The sequence below is a fragment of the Terrapene carolina genome, unplaced genomic scaffold (assembly GCF_002925995.2).
Source record: "Terrapene carolina triunguis isolate 2854851 unplaced genomic scaffold, T_m_triunguis-2.0 Scaffold130, whole genome shotgun sequence".
Lineage (NCBI taxonomy): Eukaryota > Metazoa > Chordata > Testudines > Emydidae > Terrapene > Terrapene triunguis.
This window is the reverse complement of record NW_020664481.1, coordinates 5,195,230-5,202,503: the sequence shown is the minus strand read 5'-3', so window position 1 is coordinate 5,202,503 and position 7,274 is coordinate 5,195,230.

Sequence of the window (7,274 nt, the reverse complement as noted above, 5' to 3'; positions counted from 1 at the left end):
GGAGGCGGGGGGACACGACAGGGCTCAGGGAGCGTGCTGGCAGCAGGGGCTGTCTCAACTTGCTGATCTACTTAAAAAGGCAATGTTGTTATACTGTACGATCGTCAAGGCAGGGATTATGTTTTACAATACGTTTACACAGTGCCTAGCTGAACTGGGCCTTGCTTTCCGTCTCAAGGGGCTACTGTGATACCAATCATAGGCACAATAATAAATAACTGTGACATTATCGTACATGGCTGCCTGCATACTTATTACAACACGGGAGAAACTCTAGTTCAAATTCAGATCAGCCTCCTCTGTCATCAGAGAGATCAGATAAAACCCACACCTTTGATTTTCTTTAGCTGAACAAACTCTTGACGTGTTAGGAGATTTTAATTAGATTTTGCTTCACAGTAATTGCCGATCCTATGGCAACATAGCTGGAAATGAAAAGATCAGACTAAGACACAATCTCCTCCTCCGAGAGAAATCTGTAACCCCAGCTTCACCCTTGTGGTGTGCCGTGCAGAGTGGTGTTTGGACAGAGCTGGGCAGAGGGGTTTAAATGTAGTGACTCGTTCATGTTGTCTTGCATTGGGACAGGGTATGTGGATGAAAGGGACAAATAATTGAAAAAAATAAAGAAAGACCATTACAGCAACAGGCTGGTTAACTGAATCCTTCCTAAGGTCATTTCACTGGGGCTCCTCTTGTGAGCAGAGGATGGGACACATAGGCAGAGGTTGAGTGTAAGTTTTAAGGACTGCAGCAGGTTGCCATAGATTGATGCCACTCCTAGCAGCAGCAGCCCATGCCAAACGCTCCTAGACTCTGCAAAGCTCTGAAACGTAAACTGCTCTGCACACACAACACATGTGCGGGTGCAGGGGAGGCTGATCCTCTAGGCTGGATTGTTCTTTGCAACTCATAGAACAGAGCAGAGGTGCTAAAAGCCCCGATGATGTTTTCCCAGGAGGGAACCGGAGGACATGCATCCTGCCTGCGCTGAGGTTTTTTGTGGGTGACTGTACATGGTTGGGGGCTGCATACTGGCCCTGATTCACAAAGTCCTTAAGCACTTGCTTTAGGTTAAGCACATTCCTAAGGGCTTTGATGGATGTAACCAAAGCAGTACCGACACAAAGAAGTTTCTTTCCAAACTGACCCCTTTCTCGGGGCTGATTTCTATTCAGCTGCTCCAGTGATTTAACTCAAATGAGCAAAGCCCGGAGACAGGACTTCACTTACACAAACCTGAGCCTCTAGTGTTTTTGTAAGCAGGCTGCTCCCACAGTTTTAGTCCCCAGAGAAACATCTAGTATTTGCCATCATGTGCCAGCAATGCCCCTCTGCCATGTACATTGGCCAAACCGGACAGTCTCTACGCAAAAGAATAAATGGGCACAAATCAGACGTCAAGAATGATAACATTCAAAAACCAGTCGGAGAACACTTCAACCTCTCTGGTCATTCAGTTACAGACCTAAAAGTCGCAATTATTCAACAAAAATCTTCAAAAACAGACTCCAACGAGAAGCTGCAGAACTGGAATTAATTTGCAAAATGGACACCATTAAATTAGGCTTGAATAAAGACTGGGAGTGGATGAGTCATTACACAAACTAAAAATTATTTCCCCATGCTAATTTTCCCCCTACTGTTACTCACATCTTCTTGTCAACTGTTTGAAATGGGCCATCCTGATTATCACTACAAAAGTTTTTTTCTCCTGCTGATAATAGCCCACCTTAATTGATTAATCTCATTATCGTTGGCATGGCAACACCCATTTTTTCATGTTTTCTGTGTATATATATCTTCCTACTGTATTTTCCACTGCATGCATGCAATGAAGTGGGTTTTAGCCCACAAAAGCTTATGCCTAAATAAATTTGTTAGTTTCTAAGGCCTGGTGTACACTGGGGGGGGGGAATCAATCTAAGATACGTAACTTCAGCTACGAGAATAGCGTAGCTGAAGTCGATGTATCTTAGATCAAATTAAAATTACTTACTTTGCAACCTCGCAGTGCTGGATTAACGGCCGCGGCTCTCCCGTCGACTTTGCTTCCACCTCTCGCACTGCTGGAGTTCAGCAGTCAACGGGAGAGCGATCGGGGATCAATTTATCGTGTCTACACTACACGCGATAAATCGATCCCCGATAGATCGATCGCTACCCGCCGATCCGGCGGGTAATGTAGACGTACCCTTTGGTGCCACAAGTATTCCTCGTTCTTTTTGCTGATACAGACTAACACGGCTACCACTCTGAAATCTAGTTTTATGTGTCTCTCATATGTGAGTGACTGTCAGCTATTTGTCTTGCTGATTTGGAGCTAATAAGACTCACCTGATCTGATTGAGTCAGCAGGTAACTCTGCACCTCCACAATGAGTTCCTAAAGACCTGTCCCAATGACGTTAATGAGCTGCCAGTGCCTCTTATGCTTCAGCCATCCTAGGTGCAAAATTAAAGCAGGGACATCACATCAAATGTTTGCATCCTTAAAACAGGAAATTAATTTTCAGCTATCCTGGCTGAATCCAATCTACAATCTTGGGCCTCTAGTTTTGCACAGGCACCTGAGTGCAGGTGTGTTATGTTCTTAAAAGTTGGTGTTTGCTGTCCTGCGGCAGAAGAGAGTGGTATCTGAGAATGTACAATAACATTCTCATTTTGTACCTTTCAGCACAGAAATACTTTGAAAATTCAAAGTACGAAGCTGGAAGCAGATGCAATAGATAACAGTATCGAGATGGGAAAGCAGGACAAAATTCACAAGAAAAAGATCTAAGATGTAGAACGGGGGAGAGAACCAGTCTAAGGAGATGACGGTCTTTGATATCATTCTATTGTATGAAATACAATACCCCCGGACTGTACACCAATTAAGGTATAATTCCAGCATGAAGCTCTAGTTACTCTGGGTTTTCTTTTATTATTTATGCTGTCATTAGGATCCTTTGATGGAATTACAGCCTGATTATGTGCACTTGGAGAGTACATTATACCTTATATTAAATTATTATTATTTATTATTATTAACTGCCTATATAAATACTAATACTTTTCTCACTGCAATGCTTAGTGGTGACTTAGACACATGACTTGCAAGATTAATGGCTCTGAATATTGTATGGAGATTATTATTGTAATTATTATAATTATAATTCAGTACAAGGAACTATGTTAAGTGAACTTTAAGGTGCAAATGAGCACTCAGAAGTGAGAAAATTCCACCGTTAAGGCACACCCACCCAGTCTCAACTCTGTCCCTTCCAGTACATGCATATTGATGATCTATAATTAAATGATCACATATATTTTTCCACTGGTAGAATACAATTGCTTGATGGCATTTCCATCACATCTTGTACCTGTTTTTCATTCCTTTATACTTCCGGTAATTGAGCTGTCATTGTGACGGAATGACACTATCCTGTAATAGCCCAAATTAACTTTACTGAATTAAATTAACCCTGATCGAATTAGGGTTAACACCTTTGGGGTACATTGTAGTAGAAATGCAAAAGTTTATGTACTGTTGTAAGACTCTAAGGATCTTCTTTAGCAGGAGGAGAAGATGAATGCAATCTCTGGTAGGTAGGAGGAAGTTCAAAGGTCTTTATGGAACAATATGAGTGAAGTGGATTTCCTAGGAAATAGCTTGAGGTTAGGAGAATGCAGAGTCTCCTCTCCAAAGCTAACCTTGTGAAGATATGCCCCAGGGAGAGAGATCTATTGTGTACTAACGACTGGCTTCTGGAAACTCCGGATCAACTCCCCCGAGCTGTATAAAGCGTGAACTAAACTTGTCTTGAGGGTGCTTTGTAGCTGCAGCTGTGATGAACTGGGTGGGGGTTTGAAGGCTTGGTCCTACCAGAATCAACCTTTGGCTCGGTGGGTTCCTGGTGAATTTATTAGCATGGGTGTAGATGCTTTGATTGTTTTTAGTATGTTTTGCTTTTTGCTTTAAGAATAAAGTTGGCTTGCTTAGAAAGATCTGTGTGGCACTTAGATCTGTTGACAATCCTTCTGTTATCAGGGTCTGAAGAGAAAGCAAGCAGGAGTCTTTGGGCAACCTATCTGTGCTGGGAACTATGCAATGAGGGCAGGGAACTATGCAGCCTGGAAATGGCCAGGTCAGCGGGGAGAGAGATGCAGGACTCTCTCCAGGAAGGAATCAGCTAGGGAGCTGGGAGCTGGTGCCCTTGCTGAACCACTGAGGTGAATTACTGTTGCAGTTACCCTGAACTATGATAGGGTTCCAGCCCTCATTTTTCAAATAAACTTTTTGGTTGCATTTGCAAAATTGGAGCTTGCACTTTTTGTGCCTAGAATTGAATTTGTGGGCACAAAGCTGAGGATTTGCATCTCCAACTTCTCAACCCCAGGCACCTCATCTCTGGTTGTTCGAGGTGGAAAGGCTCAGTTTTGTGCCTGTGTGGCGGGTTTTGTATCTCGTCAACCCCTTTGATTCGGGGGTGGGGGGGTGAGATTAACCCCGCCTCCCTGCGTCTGCATTGGTCTTACTACCTCCCCGGTAGTCAGGGCTGTATGGCCCAATGGCCAGAGTCCCTCTAAATCCGCTTCCTCTAGTAGGATAGCGCAGCCTAGTGGCCGGAATCCCTATAGTGCGCTCCTAAAGCAGCGGGGCCCAATGGCCAGAGTCTCTCTAAATTCTTTTCCCCTTGGGGGATAGCGTGGCCCAGCGGCCGGAGTCCATCTATCTCCTCTGGGGTGAGAAAGGGGTCAGTGAACTATGTCGTCACAAGGGGGGGGGGTTTAGAGACCCCCAGTAGGGGAGCCGGGGCTCACCCACCTTCACCGGGCTCCGACCCAGGGCCCTGTCAGTGACGGCGTGGTCCACCATGGGCCAGCGGGGAATCCTACCGCAACACGCTGCCCTCAGAGTGGTGGTGAAAATTAGCAACACAAAGTTTACCCCAGTGGCTATCTAATTTCCCAGAGTATGGAAGGCCCAGCCAAGCAGAGCTCAGCCTCATGCTAAATCTGTTCATAATTAACACAAAACCCACCAGAGTGTTTGTAAAAACAACTTGCTTTGAAGCGGAGAGCGTTTGCCACTTTCAGGGCATCAGAAACAGGTAGAGCCCCATATCCAGTGCAGGCGTGGGGAGAAGCAACTTATCCTAGCTGCAGGAGAAATGGAGCACAGCAGAGTTTGTTAAAGGCACCGCTCTTGGAGCTGAGTAGGGAGAAAACTGAAAATCTAGGTATGCAAAGGAAAACCACAGCCCTCAGGATAAAGAGCAAAACCCCACAAAGGGGCAAACATGACTCACCCTCCAGCATGAGATACCCCCGGCATTTATTTCTCCTTCTCTCCTCTAATCCCGACATTGCCTGAAATGAAATAATGGCTCTGTCCAACTGGTGGCTTCCACCACCTATTAAACAGTAATAACCTTTTGTCCGCAGGCTTTTCCTTTGCCCCAGATGCTGGTTATCTCATTTCCCAAAGTGGAACGTTATTAACTAGAAATGCAATACCACAGCTCATCAGCCCATCACTTGCCTCCATCTCCAAACTCACCTGTCCTGTCTGCTTCCTACTTTTCAGCATAAATGAGTGCATTCAGCCTGCTGCTGTGGCAGTTCTTTGCTCTTGGAAGAGAGAAAAAATTATGATGTCATGTCTCTCCTATTGAAAATACCCAAACTTGCATGGTCACCCTGAGTTGATGGTTACGTCAAAGGGCCCAACAGGCAGAAAGTCTGCAGGTGGCGAGGTTCTGGCTCTGGGAAGTGTCTGCCCTCAAGGCAACCCACAGTATGAAAAGTGGGCATTTCTGGCAGCGGAGCAGGAATATCTAGGGAAGAGGTGTTGATTCCATGCGTCCTGTCAGCAGCCCCCATAGGAGCTGCTGCAGGGAGGCGGGATAGCTCAGTGGTTTGAGCATTGGCCTACTTAAACCCAGGGTTGTGAGTTCAATCCTTGAGGGTGCCACTTAGGGGATCTAGGGCAAAATCAGTACTTGGTCCTGCTAGTGAAGGTAGGGGGCTGGACTTGATGACCTTCCAGGGTCCTTTCCAGCTCTATGAGATAGGTATATCTCCATATATATATATATATAGTGACCCCAATGTGGACTGACGGCTTGCTTACACTTAAAACACTACAGTGTCACAGCTGTGCTGCTTCAGTGTAGATGTGACCTACACTGACAGGACAGGTCCTCCCATTGATGTAGGTAATCCACCTCCCTGGGAGGTGGTAGCTAGGTCCATGGAAAAATTCTGTCCACCTAGCACTGTCTACATGGGGATTTAGCTTATCTACCCTGCTCAGGGATGTGGGTTTTTCACATCCCTGGCCAACGTAGTTAAACTAACCTAATTTTCTAGAGTAGACCAGGCCTCTAATCCACTGAGGCATTGGATTAGAGATTAAGGGCTTGTCTTCACATACAGCACTACAGCTGCACCGCTGCAGGTGATCCACTGTAGCGCTTTAATGAAGATGCTACTACACTGATGGGAGAGCGTCTGCCATTGGCGTAGTTAATCCACCTCCCTGAATGGCAGTAGCTAAATCAATGGGAGAAGCTCTCGTATTGACATAGTGCATCTAGATGGGGGGTTAGGTCCGTACAGCTCTGTCGTTCAGGGGGGTGGATGTTTCCCACCCCTGAGCTATGTAGTTATACTGATATAGTCTCTAGTGTAGACCAGGCTAGATTAGGTTAGAGAGGAAGAGAGATTAGATCTGATCAGATTAAATTAGATTCAACCCTCAAAAGATTTAGGGAGGGGGGTTTCTTGGATAATCATCCAACCTTTCCCTATTATGCTCACAGTGTAAAGACACCAGATAGGTTAGATAAAAACATAAAATACTCTTGCTGGAAAGGTGCAATGTAATATGACTTTATTTCTTAGAATTCAGAACCCTACCAGAAAAGAACCAAAACCAGAGAGGGACAAAGCAGGCTGCCCCTTAAAACAGAGAGGCAAAACTCACCTCACCTTGCTCAAAGCTGGCTCTCTTAAGATTGACTGCTGAGGAGACCGATCACACCCTTCCCTACAGAGCTCACTGGCCTGCAAGCAGAACCAGGAAACTCTTTAGGATTTAAAGTGACAGCTTGTAAGTTCTGCACAGTTTTCAATACACCATATTCTGAACAGTTCAAGGCACCAAAAAATGAGCTACCAGTCTTAAACATGCAAGGGTAGGCTTTCTGGGCTGATATCTGCTGGGGATGGAACTACCCTAAAGAAAGCATCTTTTCCAATAATAAGAGGCAAATTGTCCTGCAGCCA